The sequence below is a fragment of the Zingiber officinale genome, chromosome 1A (genome assembly GCF_018446385.1).
Source record: "Zingiber officinale cultivar Zhangliang chromosome 1A, Zo_v1.1, whole genome shotgun sequence".
Lineage (NCBI taxonomy): Eukaryota > Viridiplantae > Streptophyta > Magnoliopsida > Zingiberales > Zingiberaceae > Zingiber > Zingiber officinale.
In genome coordinates this window covers 64,772,946-64,790,000 of record NC_055987.1, presented here as the reverse complement: position 1 = coordinate 64,790,000, position 17,055 = coordinate 64,772,946, and the positions used below count along the sequence as shown (strand labels likewise).

Genomic DNA, 17,055 nt, shown 5'->3' with positions numbered 1-17,055 from the left:
AAGGCTTTGTCTAGGAAGTGGTGGATGATCCCATAACCAAGAAGGCAAAGTGTCTCGCCAACGACTTGGAAGCCAATTCTTGAAATAGATATTTAATCAACTTCTGTAATATGGTTTAACTTCTGAAGAACACATGAGTTGAACTTGGATTAATAATGTTAAGTTTTGTTTGCAATCCAAGTTTAACTTTTGAAGAACACATGAGTTGCTAGGAAAAGTTCTGTACTTGTACAGATTTTTGTACAAGGGAAACAGAACGGAATTCCTATTAGCACCCAACAAGGAGAAGTTACTTGTTGCCAGACCGACCCTCTAGACCGACTGGATTTTTGCTTAGTGCACGAGGCTTTAGGACTTTCTGCTGGACGTCCACTCCACGACCCGTCCAAACTTCCACTTGGTCAACGACCACCGCGATTTTCACCTAGAGTCCCCGACTCTAGGGTTTTTTCCCAAAGCGCTCGACCTGCCAAGACTTTTCACCTACGGTTACCACCCTTAGGAACTAGGGTTACCACCTCCTAGGGTTTTCCATTTTCCTAACCGTAGCTAAGACTTTTGCCTAAGAACACTTAGGACTTTCCTACAAGCTCATTCAAACTTGTTAAACAATAAGTAACCTTAAATTTGAACCCTTTACCATTATCAAAACATAGGTTCGATCGTCTGATGCTCCCACACCAATAGTATCCCCTATTTTGATTATGACAAAATAATTCAAAGTTAAGTAAAACATATAGCAATAAAAGAAATATAATAATGTGGAAGAGAAATGCAATCAAGAAATATTGCATAAATGCAGCTCCCCCTTGAACACATAAACAAGTTGTTATTGTTAGGGTCGATTTGTAGCTAGAGGAGGGGTGAATAGCTCATCGCGCTCCGGTTTCTTGCTTCGTGATGATGATATGCCGTGGAAATACACACAAAGCACACTCACAACTGCTAACACTAGGATTTACTTGGTAACCACCTCAAGAAGAGGTGATTAATCCAAGGATCCACACACAACGCACACTCCACTAATAAAAACACTCCTTCTTGGTAACTACCGGAGGTGGAGAAACCTCGTACAACACTCACACATACAACAACTCAACATAACAAGAAAAATACAATGAATACAAATGAAACCCCTCTCTTCTTGCTTACTTGTCGCTTGTGGTTGCCTCTTGAACCTTGGAAGTGCACCAGTACTTGTCCCCAATGTTGGGTTCGTCGGGCCGCGAAAACCGCTTTTTCGCGTCGCGGAAACCCCGAGTCACCCAAAGCCGTAGATCCGTGCAAAGATTCGTAAACAAAAACTTTTTCGAAAAACTTTTTCTTGTACGAGTTTGTAAAACTTTAGATCTACACTAGATGAAAGTTATACCTTCGAAGCGAAGCCCTTCGCTTATCCCGCTCGTCCAAGGGGTTGCCGGATCTCTAGACCGTCAAGCGCCGGTCCTCTAGAAGTATCCACACGGACACGTAGGTGGAGAAAACCTCACACAAAGGTGTGCTAGCACCTTGGTGAGATTCGGCCAAGCAAGGAGGAGAGGGAGAGGGAGAGGGAGAGCTTGAGAGGAAGAAGGAGGAAGAGTCACCACCCTTGAATGAAAATGAATTCACACCAAGAAACAAAGTGGCCGGCCACTTCTCAAAAACTCACAAAATTAATTGCATTAATTGCAATTAATATGAAACCATTAAGAGAGTGGCTTTGTAACTTCCATGAGGTGGCACCCATGATGATGTGGAACATCATTATTGGTCCACCTAATGCCAACTCACCAATGAGGTGGCAAAAGGTCAAGTCAAAATTGACCTTTGGTCTAAACAAGAAACTGAAACTATGTTCTTAGTAAGAGCAGGTACATAACAACAATCATCTAAATCTAGTATAAGCCCAGAGGGTAGAGATAGCTAATAAGTTCCTACAGCAACAGCAGCAACCCGTGCTCCATTGCCTACTCGTAGGTCCACCTCGCCCTTTGCCAATACTCTGCTATTTCTCAGTGCCTGCACATCAGTACAAATGTGAGAAGCACATCCAGTATCTAATACCCATGATGTAGAAATAGATAGATTGACTTCTATAACATATATACCTGAAGTGGAAGTCTCACTTCGCTTCTTCTTAAGATCTTCCAAGTATACCTTGCAGTTCCTCTTCCAGTGCCCGGTCTGACCGCAGTGGAAGCAGGTAGCATCCTTGGCGACCCCTCCTTTAGGCTTCAGTGCCTTGCCTTTGCCCTTGGTTTGGGACTTTCCCTTACCTTTGGGCTTGCCCTTGCCCTTGTGCTTCTGGACCATCAGAATGGGCTTAACCTTCTTAAGGTTAATCTCAGCAGTTCGTAACATGCTAAGTAGCTCGGGCAGTGGCTTGTCAATCTCGTTCATGTTATAGTTCAGAACGAATTGACTATAGCTATCCGGCAAGGATTGCAAGATTAAGTCAGTGGCCAGCTCTTGGCCAAGTGGGAACCCCAGTCTTTGTAGGTTCTCTATGTACCCAATCATCTTGAGTACATAAGGACCTACAGGAGCCCCGTCTGACATCTTGCACTGAAACAGTGCCTTAGAGATCTCAAATCTCTCATGCCTCGCTTGTCCCTGATATAGTTGGCGAAGATGTTCAACCATATCGTAAGCGCCCATCAACTCGTGTTGTTTCTGAAGCTCTGAGTTCATGGTCGCGAGCATTAGACAGGACACATCTAATGCGTCGTCTTGATGCTTCTTGTAAGCATCTTTGTCGGCTCACGGGGCATTGGCAGGAGGAGCCTCCGGAATGGGCTGCTCCAGAACGTACAGTTTATGTTCCTGGGTGAAACTATTCTCAAGTTCCTGTACCAGTCCAGGAAATTCGCTCCGTTGAGCTTGTCCTTCTCAAGGACATATCGCAGGGAGAAGGAATTCGTGTTCGACGTCATGGTTATCTACAACAGAAATATTTGCAGAAATAAATATCATATTCTTTTAGAATCATTTAATTAGGCCTTTAACTAAATGATGCTCCCACTGAATACTATAATTCTTGTGGGACAAGATCCACATCATACTAACCCTTGAGTTAGCTTTGGCTAATACGCCCAAGGCTTAGTATGATCGGTAGGTAACGATTACCAATTACATCTCTATGCAACTCTTGTTTATAAAATCAATATCCGCATTTATATTAAAACTCGAGTTAGCTTTGGCTATCCTGAGAGTTAATATAGATGTGATTTTGACCTATCTTTTCAACCGTTGGAAGAATGCCTATAGTTGACTCGATCCAACGAGGTAACTAGGAATACTCAATCTAATTGAGTTTGAATTCACCCATGCGTTGATAGGCGGGACCAAGATTGTCCCTCCGTACCCTACCAAGATAATATGTATTGCTGCGCTTGGCGATTCAACAATACATGTGATCGAGGTAGTGATAGGTATCACGCACACGGTTAGGCATTTTAGAGTTGGTTCGATCTAGATCTAATCTAATCGAGAAGGATGCATCTTGTGCACGACTTAGATCTAATCTAATCGCAAGGGTGCATCATGTGCACGACTTAGATCTAATCTAATCGTTAAGGCACTAATTAATTAATTAATTATTAAACATGCATCAAATACATAACAATTAATTAATTAATCTATTTGTGATTTAGTGATGACCCTACTACGATCTTCTCAAGCCAATGAGAAGATCGAATGGTCAACCTAGGGTCAACAGCTTCTCCAAGCTCCTCCCTTTGACCACCTTGTGTTGCTCGTGCCCGCCTCGGAACTCTGTCTCGTGTGGACCCTCCACCGCTCCAATTTATACATTACAATTTGAAACTCGAGTTACATTCGAGTCTAAATCTAATTTACAACCAGAATATAAGAGAGAGGCACGACTCGCAGGTCGCGAAAAATACAAGCACGCACATCACATAACGGCACGCAGGCCGTATTATGAATTACAACACATTGTCCAATCAAATTGGGTCTTTGGGCCATGACTATCAAAAATTTAATATATAATCCAAAAATTATATATTTTCATAATTTTCTATAATTTTAAAATTAATTTTTAAAAATTTTCTATAAAATCTCCTTTGGAAGTTATTTTATTTAATCAAATGGCATGCGGGGCCAGGGGCAGCGCCCTACCCGCGATCTAACCATCGCGAGGGTTCCTTTGCGATCCAACAGTGCCTAAACCCGCTGTCCCAAAACGATTTGGGCGAGACCTTTGAGAAAAATCTTCCCGGCGGTTCATTTTAGCGATTTCGGGTGCAATCGCGGAGCAAATCCCTTGCGGGGTTAGGGGCAGTAACCCTACCCACGATATAACCATCGTGAGTTGCTCCTTTGCGATCTAATGGCACCGAAGCCCGCTGTCCCAAACGAATTTGGGGCAAAACGAAGCCGTTTTAGAAAAATCTTTCCGGTAGCCGAAGGCTACAAGTGCCGAGACACTTGTGCTTCGCTTCTACGGAAAAATTACTCATAAAAACTCTAAAAACTTAATTTTTACAGAAAATCACAGAAGGTATATTTTTCATAAAAATACAAACGAACTCGTATAAGTCTTTGCACGTGGCTCTGATACCACTGTTGGGTTCGTCGGGCCGCGAAAACCGCTTTTTCGCGTCGCGAAAACCCCGAGTCACCCAAAGCCGTAGATCCGTGCAAAGATTCGTAAACAAAAACTTTTTCGAAAAACTTTTTCTTGCACGAGTTTGTAAAACTTTAGATCTACACTAGATGAAAGTTATACCTTCGAAGCGAAGCCCTTCGCTTATCTCGCTCGTCCAAGGGGTTGCCGGATCTCTAGACCGTCAAGCGCCGGTCCTCTAGAAGTATCCACACGGACACGTAGGTGGAGAAAACCTCACACAAAGGTGTGCTAGCACCTTGGTGAGATTCGGCCAAGCAAGGAGGAGAGGGAGAGGGAGAGCTTGAGAGGAAGAAGGAGGAAGAGTCACCACCCTTGAATGAAAATGAATTCACACCAAGAAACAAAGTGGCCGGCCACTTCTCAAAAACTCACAAAATTAATTGCATTAATTACAATTAATATGAAACCATTAAGAGAGTGGCTTTGTAACTTCCATGAGGTGACACCCATGATGATGTGGAACATCATTATTGGTCCACCTAATGCCAACTCACCAATGAGGTGGCAAAAGGTCAAGTCAAAATTGACCTTTGGTCTTCCTTCTCTAGTCAAGTCAAACTTGACTCAATCTCTACCATGGTTGATCTAATCCAACCATTTGATTCAAGCCAATTTAATATAATGAATCTAATTCATTAAATTAAATTGATTTAATAAGTCATAATCTAAATTAGACTCATTAAATACATAAATCAACTTGAGTCGAACTCAAGTTAGCCCAATTAGGATTACTCTTAATCCAATTTGATTTATCAAATAAATCTAATCCTCTTGGTTCATCATATGAACCTAATCTCCATCTATTTGTCCTAAGTGTGTGACCCTATAGGTTCTTGTAACGTTGGCAATGCCCTAAACCCATTTAGGAGCATAAGTAATGAGCGGTATCTAGCAACACATCATTACTACCCAAGTTACAAGAATGTCGAGATCCGACATCACCTTGTGACTACCAATTGTGACTCCTCACAAAATAATGACAAGTGTCCTTCTATCCTAGACATCTAGATTGATCAATATGAGGCATAGACCGTGTCATCCTCTAATCAATCTAAATCTTGAACTCCAAGTAGACTCACTCGATCAAATGAGCTCAACATCTAATGTTGACTCATTTGGGCATGGCCATGCACTTCGTGGTCTAACTCTATCAAGAATATTGATGTCGCTCCCGTCATATGGGAGGGATAGATCCCATCTACATCACTCACATCCCTCTGCATAATTTGTTACATACCCAGTAATCGCCTTTATAGTCCACCCTGTTACGGGTGACGTTTGACGAAACCAAAGTACATAACTCCTTATGTAGGGATCCATGGTGACTTCAGGTCTAAGGACTAATAGTCATACTAATAGCCACATGAGAAAGTATATGAAACTCATATAACGATCCATGATACTTTCTCATGGCGGGTCATTCAGTATGCATTCTCCAATGTATACCCATGTGTCAGCTTGATATCTCTATATCCATGACTTGTGAGATCAAGTCATCGAGCTGACCTACATACTAGTCTTATTGTATTAACATTGTCCCTAAATGTTAATACTCGACTAGGAATGATTTAGAGTAGTGTTTGTTGGTGCAGCTAGCACTAACGATTTAACCTAGGTTTTGATGAATGACAAATAGGTTAAGTTAGTCTTGTTGTTGTCTGACACTTTGATCGAGTGTGCAGGAGAAGTCCAGCTAGGTCGACGGGCTGACCGGATAGCTGGCGAGAAGTCCAAGCGGGTCGATGGGCTGACCGGACGCTTGGCAAGAAGTCCAGCTAGGTCGACGGGCTGACCGGACGTCTGGCAGGTAAGTGAGGTAAGTCACTGGAGGGGAGTGACTGTGAGGACGCGTTCCCGCGAAGGGGACATTAGGCGTCGATCCGGCTTAGATCCATTTCGGATGTCTAAGTCGAGATCGTGACTAGATTCCGGTCTCGGAAAGACGGAATCTAAGTCATACTCACTTATGCTAATTCATACTATTACAAATGTGCTAATAATCTGTTTTGCAGGATATATATTGCCTCGGACTAACTTTGTTTTGCAGGAAAAAGGAGATTTCTGGAACAAGGTGGTCCGGGCGCCCGGAGGGGATCCGGGCGCCCGGAGGTCCGGGCGCCCGGAAGGCAAATTATATCCAGCCGAGTCGTCGCCACGTGGAGCATCACGGTTTGTGCAGCTACGTCGCATTCCAGGCGCCCGGAAGGGATCCAGGCGCCCGGAACAGCATATAAAAGAAGCCCCAGGCAGGAGCTTCAAACACAATCAAGCTGAGAATTCTTCTGCTGCTGGTCTTGCTGCTCAACGTTCAGTGCGACGCCAACAAAGCTCCGACACTACGCTCCATTCTTTTCCCTTCTTGTCGGTATTTTGTTTTTAGTTTTCATTAGCATTCACTGTACGGTTCTTTTGTAATCATTATTTGTTATTGCTAGTGATTGCCCAACGAAAGTGGTCAAGGACCACGGGCCTTCGAGTAGGAGTCGTCACAGGCTCCGAACGAAGTAAAACAACTGTGTCTATTTTACTTTTCCGCTGCGCCTATACACTTGTTTTTCGAATCGATATTCACCCCCCCCCTCTATCGAATCTAACGGTCCTACAAGTGGTATCAGAGCGAGGTTCCGCTCTGATTTGGTGCAACCACCAATCAGACAGGGGGTGAATTTTCTTTTGTTTTTTTTATTTTAAAAACTGGTGTTTCGTTAACTTAATATTTCTCTAATCAATTTAAATTAGTGCAACACGAATCTAGTTTTTTTTCTCCCGCACTACTAATCCAAGACCAAGTCTTGGGATATTTTTTATTTACCTGTGCACAGAATGTCCCAACAAGAAGGATTCAGCACAGTGCGACCTCCACTCTTCAACGGGGACGACTTCCCTTACTGGAAGAAGCGCATGGAGGTCTACCTTAAAACTGACTTTGACCAGTGGATGAGCATTACAAGACCTTACAAAATTCCAGTGGACAACGCCGGGAATCTAGTGGATCCTGAAGACTGGACAGCAGATCTCAAGAAAAAAGCGTCAACAGAAAATTGCGGACTAACAAGAGAAGAGCTAAACAGAGTCGGTCCACACAAAAACGCTAAAGAATTGTGGGACAAACTGATCGAGCTGCACGAAGGAACAAGCGACGCTAAGGTAACAAAACGAGACCTGCTTTTAAATAAAATTTTTAATATAAAAATGCAGGAAGGAGAAACAGCGAATCAACTCCACGCGAGGATCAAGGACATCCTCAACGGGCTCCATGCGATAGGCCACCAGATGGAGAACAGAGACTTGATAAGGTACGCATTAAACGCCTTTCCACGTAACAGTTTGTGGGCATCAATAGTGGATGCCTACAAAATTTCTAAGAATCTTTCTAAATTAAAATTGGATGAGCTTTTCTGTGAATTAGAATTGCACGAACAAACTAATGCTGGAGCCGAGAAAGGTGTAGCCTTATTTGTAGGTTCCTCCAAGAAAAGCAAGCCTGAAGTTGAAGAAGAATCTGACCAAGACTCCGAAAACGAAGAACACCTGGTGAACTTGGTAAGAAAAATGTTCACCAGGAGAAAGAGGAGCTTCAGCAAAAAGGATCTTCAAAAGATCAGCTCTCCCTCAGAACAAAAGAACGTGACTTGCTACGGCTGCAACAAAAAGGGACATTACAAGAACGAATGCCCAAAACTAAAGTTCGACAAACCAAAACCAACAAAAAAGAAAGCACTCAAAGCAACGTGGGACGACTCCTCGGACGAATCAGAGGAAGAAGAGCAGAAACATCAGAGTCACCTCGCACTGATGGCCCGCGAAGCCGAAACTGAAAATGAGTCGGAAGATGAAGACGGGTCTGAACCCGAAACAAGCCACGAGTCCGTACTCGTTTCCGAAGGCTCGAATGAGGTATATCTTAATTTAAACAAAAAGTTCTTTAGAATCATTTCTTGTTTAAATAGTAAATTAACCAAAGTAGAAAATGAAAACAAATTACTTCTTGAGGAAAATCAAAACCTCAAGGAACAATTAAAAAATTCAAATCCAACTCAAGATCTAACACTTGAGGAGGAGAATTTATCATTAAAAAATGAAATAAACAATTTAAAGGAGATGTTAGAAAAATTCACAACAAGATCAAAAAATTTAGACTTAATCCTAAATAATCAAAAAGCATGTTATAATAAAACCGGACTAAGATATAAGTCGAATTCAAATAAAACCTTCAAATCATTAATAACCCAATACAAGTCAACCAATCTAACTTGGGTTCCGAAAGCGTGTCTAACCACGCAAGTATGACTTAATCAATATTATATACCTAAAGAAAAAATACATTATATAAATAAACCAAACCAAAATACAAAATACAAACCTAAATCAAATTCAAAATCTAAACAGTTTAAAAAACAACAAAATTATCACCAAGTTAACTATAACTATAAAAAGAATCGACACAAGCCTAAAATCAAAACTTAAATTAATGGCCAATAATTCAGGGGGAGGCTCCAGAATAGCTGGCACCTCCAAAACTAACTTACCTGACAGGGTAACCCAAAACTAACAAACCCGGCAGGGCAATTAGAATTAGAGACCAAGTTTAAACTTGAATCATGGTATTGGTGTAATTTTTGGATGATAGTACGTTAGGGAAACTTGGGCATCGCATGTCTAGAAAGATATGGTTTCGATCTGGTGCATTTGGCCAAGTGGAAAGCTACCCTTAAACGAATCCTAACCAGTTAGACCAAGATTTAGTACTAAGTTCCGTGGATAGGACTATTCGGAAAACCTCGAAAGGTTGGTTATTTCTAATGATGTCCATGTGACTCACCAAGCTTAGAAGTTTATCCGGAGAATGCCTATTTGTGGAAACCAAAGCTAAGTCTGAATCTAACTCAAGTTAAACCAAAACTCGGTAATCAAACCAATTTCATCTCACAAAATCATAGGATTTCCTGATTGATAATATAGATCGGGTGAGATGAATAAGGCTTTAAAATTAATTTTAAAATTTTAAACTTAAATTAATTTTTTAAATTAATTTTAAACTTAAAAATTAATTTTTCAAAATTTTAATTTTAAACTTAAAAATTATTTTCAAAATTTTAATTTTAAACTTAAAAATTATTTTCAAAATTTTAACTTTAATTTAAAAATTAATCTCAAAATTTAAATTAATTTTTAAACTTAAAAATTATTTTCAAAATTTTAATTTTAAACTTAAAAATTATTTTCAAAATTTTAAACTTAAAAATTATTTTCAAAATTTTAAACTTAAAAAATTATTTTCAAAATTTTAATTTTAAACTTAAATTAATGCATGTTCAAAAGACTAACTTTAGATCCTACTTACTGTAGGAAACCAAGTGGATTTTGGACAGTGGTTGCTCCAAACATATGACTGGAGATCACACCAAGTTCACTCAACTCACTTACAAAAGCCTAGGAACAGTTGCCTTTGGAAACAATGACAAACTCAAGGTAATTGGTATAGGTAATATTGAATTAAAATTAGACTTTATAATTACAAATGTCTTATTTGTTGAAAACTTTAAATATAATCTTCTAAGTATAAGTCAATTGTGTGATGCTAGGTATAAGGTCAAGTTTCTATCTACAGAATGCTCAATCAAACATCTAGATAATCCTACCATAAGCCTAAAAGGTTTTAGAAAAGACAACATCTATGTCATCAACTTAACCATTTCTTCCATTAAGTGCTATTTAACACAAAAAGAAGAAACTTGGTTATGGCATAGGAGAATGTCTCACACCAACTTTAGAAATATAAGTAAACTAAATGGACTTGTAAAAGGCTTACCGAAGTTACCTAACTTAGATTCAACTATATGTAATGCTTGTCAACAAGGAAAACAAACTAAATCAACCCACAAACAAACAAATCAACCACAAACTAACTCAATCTTAGAACTTATACATTTAGATCTTTTTGACTCCCATGGAGTCAAATCCATTAATGGAAACTTATATTGTTTAGTAATTATAGACGATTACTCTAGGTTTACTTGGGTAAAATTCTTAAAACATAAAGATGAAACTTTTGAAATTCTTACAAATTTTTGCAAACAGATTGAAAACGAAAAAGATATTAAAATTAAAAGAATTAGGAGTGACAATGGGGAGAATTTAAAAATCACAACTTTAACAGTTTTTGTCTAGAAAACGGTTACCATCATGAGTTCTCATGCCCTAAAACCCCCCAACAAAATGGAATTGTAGAAAGAAAAAATAGAACCTTACTTGAAGCTTCTAGAACAATGTTAAATGAGTATAACCTACCTAAATACTTTTGGGCAGAAGCCGTTAGTACAGCCTGCTACGTACAGAACAGAACAACAATAAATAAAACTCATAACTATTTTATAATAAACAACCAAACATAAAATACTTTAAGGTATTTGGGTGCCCAGTTTTTATCTTAAATACAAGAGAACACTTAGGAAAATTCACCTCTAAAATTGAAAATGGAATTTTTGTAGGATACTCCCTAAATAGTAGAGGCTACAGAATTTATAATAAGGTTACCTTAAAAATTGAAGAAACTACTAATGTAAAATTTAAAGAAACTAAACAAGACATAGAACCTACACAACCACCGGAGTTTGTTCCAGAAATCAACCAAACACTAAGTCATGAAGAAGAGGAACAACATCAAGAGAATCAACCTCCTAAAACAATAAGGGTAAACCCAAATCATCCAACTGATCAAATAATTGGTGACCCAGACTTAAGAGTTCAAACCAGATCATCCTTTAGAAACCTAAGTCAAATTTCATTAATTTCAAAAATTGAACCTAAAACTGTGGATGAATCCTTACTAGACCCAGATTGGATTATAGCTATGCAAGAAGAACTAGTCCAATTTGAGCGTAATGAGGTCTGGGACCTAGTCCCACCACCTAAGAATAAGAAAATAATAGAAACAAAATGGGTATTCAGAAACAAACTAAGTGAAACTGGGGAAATTACTAGAAATAAGGCTAGACTGGTTGCCAAAGGATTTAGTCAAGTTGAAGGACTTGACTATGACGAAACATATGCCCCAGTAGCCAGATTAGAATCCATTAGAATGTTACTAAGTTATGCAGCCCATAAGGGATTTAAACTATACCAAATGGATGTTAAGTCTGCCTTTCTTAATGGACTAATCAAAGAAGAAGTTTATGTAAGTCAGCCTCCTGGGTTTGAAAGCTTAGAACACCCTGATTATGTTTTTAAATTAAAGAAAGCCCTATATGAACTTAAACAAGCACCCAGGGCGTGGTATGAGAGGCTAACATCTTATCTAACATCTAAAGGATTCAAACAAGGTCAAATTGACTCAACCTTGTTTGTTAAATCATTAAATACAAACATATTTATTGCACAAATATACGTGGATGACATAATATTTGGCTCAACAAATTCAGAATTTTTAGAAGAATTTATTAATCTAATGGAAAAAGAATTTGAAATGAGCTTAGTGGGAAAACTAACCTATTTCTTAGGATTACAAATCAAACAGACAAATGAAGGAAACTATATTTCTCAACATAAATACACCAAAGAATTACTTAAAAAATTCGGAATGGAAAATACAAAAGAAACAAAAACACCGATGGCTGTAAACACAATCTTAGATAGTGACCCAAATGGAAAACCAATTGATTTAAAGTATTATAGAAGTGCAATAGGTAGCCTACTGTACTTAACTGCAAGCCGACCTGATATTTTATTTGCAGTTAGTATGTGTGCTAGATACCAAACTTGTGCTAAGGAATCCCATTTGACACAGGTTAAAAGAATTTTTAGATATCTTAAAGGAACAACAAATGTAGGAATCTGGTATCCTAGAACAAATAATTTTGAACTAATAGGGTATTCTGACTCAGATTATGCTGGATGCAAATTAGACCGCAAAAGCACAAGTGGTGGATGCCAATTATTAGGTGCATCACTTGTTAGCTGGTTTAGTAGAAAGCAACATTGTGTTGCTCTGTCTACAACTGAGTCAGAATACATAGCTATAGGCGAATGTGTTGCACAAATATTATGGATGATGCATACTCTAAAAGATTTCAACCTAAATATCACTAATGTAAAAGTATTAATTGACAATATAAGTTCAATTAACTTAACCAAGAATCTTGTGCATCATTCAAGAACCAAACATATTGAAATTAGACACCACTTCATCAGGGATCATGTTACTAAAGGCGATATTGAACTCAAGTACATTGAGTCCAAATCAAATTTAGCTGACATTTTTACAAAACCTCTCCCTGAAAATGAATTTAGTAACTTACGACGAAAATTAGGGATGTGCTTAATAGACTAGGATCTTTCAAAGATACTTTCAAAAATGATTTTACCAAATTATAAGTCAAATTTATTTGTTTTCAAAAACTTACCATTTTTACATGTTCAAAAACAGTTTTGGCCGTAGACTAGTTTTTGAATCCTTAGAAAGCATGTACCCATAGGACTAGTTTTTGAGCATCTCACCAACACCCTAGGTTTACCTTGCTTGTGTTTGACAAACATAGAAAGGGGTGAGATGCATAGGCCAACTGTCTGGACTTAAGATGCTTATTTTAGTGCATCAACATAAGTCTGGACGTTAAATACAACTCAGATATTAATCAGATTAAAGTTAATCAGTCAAGTCAAATATAAACTGATTGCTTGTAATCAACTTAATCTGACTAACCATGTGAAAGCTACTAGACAGCTGGTTAAAGTCAAATATCAAGTTCAGGGGGAGAATTAACTCAAATTTTGTGTGTTTGAAAAATGCCTTTTAAAACCTAACCTATGTTTGAACATTGATTTACAAAATTTAAATTTAACTAAGTATTTAAAAAATGTGAAAGTTTATTCCCACCCAATTTTCAAACCTAATTTGAAAAATTAACTATTTCCAAATTTAGCCTTTATCAAATCAGCCTTAAAAAAAAAAAAGTAATTTTGGCAAAAATTTTATTTCTTGAAAAATTATTTAATTTTTGCTTTGTTTTTGAAAAATCGAAATTGAAAAATTTACCTAGTAGATGTTATTTAAACATAAAAAGTAAATTTGAAAAACCTATTTTGAAAATTTCCACACGCTTGAGAGTTAAACTTCAAAACTCAACCTGTCTTACCCAAGTCAACTTGACTATTTTTCTGACTTGGTGTTAAAAATTGCAATTTTATCTTTCAAAATTTGATTACCTGTTACAGTAACTCTTCACTATGATTATTTACCCTTGTTCATTTTTTTTTGATGAATGCCAAAGGGGGAGGAGGGTTAGGTGGTTAAGTTAGCTAAACCAATTTGAAAACACAAACTAACTTTAAAACCACACAAATGCATGTTGTTTCTTGCATATGCTTTCACTAACTTAACCAGGTTGTCATTCCATCAAAAAGGGGGAGATTGTTGGTGCAGCTAGCACTAACGATTTAACCTAGGTTTTGATGAATGACAAATAGGTTAAGTTAGTCTTGTTGTTGTCTGACACTTTGATCGAGTGTGCAGGAGAAGTCCAGCTAGGTCGACGGGCTGACCGGATAGCTGGCGAGAAGTCCAAGCGGGTCGACGGGCTGACCGGACGCTTGGCAAGAAGTCTAGTTAGGTCGACGGGCTGACCGGATAGCTGGCAAGAAGTCCAAGCGGGTCGACGGGCTGACCGGACGCTTGGCGAGAAGTCCAGACGGGTCGACGGGCTGACCGGAGGTCTGGCAGGTAAGTGAGGTAAGTCACTGGAGGGGAGTGACTGTTGTTGGTTGCTACTCGGAAAACCTAGAGGTTCCACCGTACAAAAATTTTGTACAAAGGTCTGAACCTTTTCCTAGCTACCATGTGTTCTTTTAAATTAAATTTTGGATCGCCTGCGGAACTTAACACGTTTGATCCAATGTAAAATACTGAAAAATGGCGAATAATTATAAGGGAATTTTTCGGAATTTTTGAAAATTTTTCGGGAATTTTTCGGAGCTCGTATGAACGAGTTAACGGGGACAAAAATGGGGTCCGGAAAAAAAGCCTGTTTAGGCGACCCTGTTTAAATGAGGAAAAGTTTTAATTTATATTTCCTTTTCCATTTTTCTTTTTTCTTTCTTTTTCTTTTTTCCCATATTCTTTTCCTCCTGCGTGCCGACCCTTGCCCAAAACCTTGCGGCGATTTCTCCCGAGCCCTAACCGGCGCCGAACTCCCTCTCCCTCTTCGCGTACAAAATCTCTCGGCCAAGGGCTTTTCCTTCTTTCGGTCTTCACCCTCTCGGCGCGAAGTTCCCGTGCCCTAGCCAGCCCCGGCCGACCGGCGACTTCCCCTCCTTTCCTTTGGTCCGACGAGACATCACCGGCACTGGAGCCCTAGGTTTTCCCTTCTCCTTCACCACCTCGCGGCGACTCCTTGCATTGCCTTGCCTCTTCGTTTGCTGTCGCCGAAGGTGTGCCCTTGCCGGATCCCTCTGCCGAAGTGTCGCCGCCGCACGTGACAGCGCTGGTAACACTCGAGCCAACACAGCCGCTGACCCCTCTTCTAGCCTCTGCCCCGACTCCAGTGGTGCTATCCCTGTGCCTTAATTCATGACCGCCGCCCCTCTGCTGCAATTTGGCAGCACAACCACCACTGGTGAGCCTTGTTTGCCGACCTCAACAGCCCTTTCGGTGACTGCTGTTTGGGGTAAGATGTATATAAATATTGAATTAAATCCATTGTTTGTTTGGTTGCATTGGATTGATTTCGTTCAGGTGAGGTGTTAATGGTGGATGGAGGATAGATTCATCATGGGTTTGGTTTCGGACCGGAGAAAATAGTGCCAAATCCTTTATTGTGTTTCTGCTCGACAGTGCCGAAGACGACACAGAGCTATGCCGTAGTCGGATCTTGGAGGTAAGCTTCGGTTGTTGATTAGGATTTATGCTTGATTGGTTATCGATCTTGATTCTTCATATGATCCGGACAGTGAAGAATTTTCAGCAGCCAACGTCCCTTAATGGCAGCAAGTTCCAGCCAGCAACTCTTTGGTTTCAGTACAAACTAGTGGCTGTGAATTAAGGTAAGGAACATGATTATGATACATGTTGATTTAAGTAGGAATTGGTACATACATAATTGCTTATGTGTTTGAATTAGATGATTGATTATGTAGATGTGTAATCACGTGTAAATGGAATTAAGTTTAGATTCTTGATTTAATGGTGGATTGTGGATTAGGTTTATGTTATTAAGTTAATTAGGGTTTGCCCCTAATTTGGTGTAAGAGATTTTTATTTAGCTATTTATAGGAATTAGCTAAATAAAATGTATATGTATTGGTGAAACAGGACTTTGACACAAGACGAGCATCTCGATGTTGGATTTGATTGGATTGAACCTGCTTTTGGAGGCGGGTACCTCTTGACTTATCTTTTATGATATTGTCATTGGATATGTATAGTATTTTATAACTACATGCAATGAACATGTTTGCCTTTGGTATGTCACTGTTTGATATCCATAGCATGTTAGGTTTGTCACCTGTGATTATATCTCGTGATTTGTTGCCATGATTATCTTGTTACCATGAGTATCTTAGTTTCTAGAGTGACATACCATGCTTACTGAGGTTAGGACTAGGATTTGGATTGTTGTTTCTGGCCTGTGTATCTAGATTATCTGATACTTAGGTTTTTGTGCCATATCAGATTTGTGTACCTCTATTTGTATATCATATATGATTCGGGTGTTTAGACCCTGATTCTTTGATCTGTGTATATTGTTGGTACATATGCTATGGAAGAGGGATATGATTTGGGTCTAGGTTGTTATACCTTAGAGGACTTGTATACCCTAGATCCGTGGATTTGACTTACTGATACTGTGGTACCCATATTATGTATATATGGATTTTTCTATGCTGATCAGGATATTCCATACTTATTATGTTCAGGACATAGGGTTATTGATATTCTATCTGACCTGTGTACTCTAGATCTTGGTATGTGACCATCGCTTTTACAGTACCCATTTTGTATGTATGGATATGGTTATGTTGATCAGTTTTTGCCATGCTTGGTGTCATGCATCATGATTGCATGTTGTGCGATAGTCGACTCCATTGTCGTTGAGCACATCGCCAGTTACATGGATCTGCACACACCACCACTCATGGGTTAGTGGTCGATTCAGGCAGTGTGTGTTGCAGTAGGGACTTTGTTTGGCTACGTTGGTCCGCTCATGGGTAGTGTGACACAACGTGTTAGCCGGCAGGGATTCCTCCCCGTCATCGTGTACCGGGAGTTGAGAGCATTGAGCTCCCCCATTTATGATTTGGGGTCACAGGACAGGAGTACTCCGACAGCATCCCGTCCACTCGGTCACTCATCAGGAGCAGTGACGACAGAGTGCACGGTTGTCACAGCCCTACCCACTCGGTCTCGCCATTTGTGTGTGAGATGACTG

General features: G+C 39.4%; 1 long non-coding RNA gene across 2 annotated transcripts; it reads left to right on the top strand.

Annotated features, from left to right (window-relative positions):
• Positions 1-15,140: 15,140 nt before the first annotated feature.
• LOC122004840 lies at positions 15,141-16,092 on the top strand. Of its 2 annotated transcripts, none has more exons than XR_006118256.1 (4): positions 15,141-15,243; positions 15,363-15,504; positions 15,578-15,670; positions 15,939-16,092. It is a non-coding gene; the product is annotated as an uncharacterized LOC122004840 (long non-coding RNA). The 2 variants fall into 2 exon arrangements; XR_006118261.1 differs by having other exon boundaries at positions 15,162-15,294.
• The last annotated feature ends 963 nt before the right edge of the window (positions 16,093-17,055 follow it).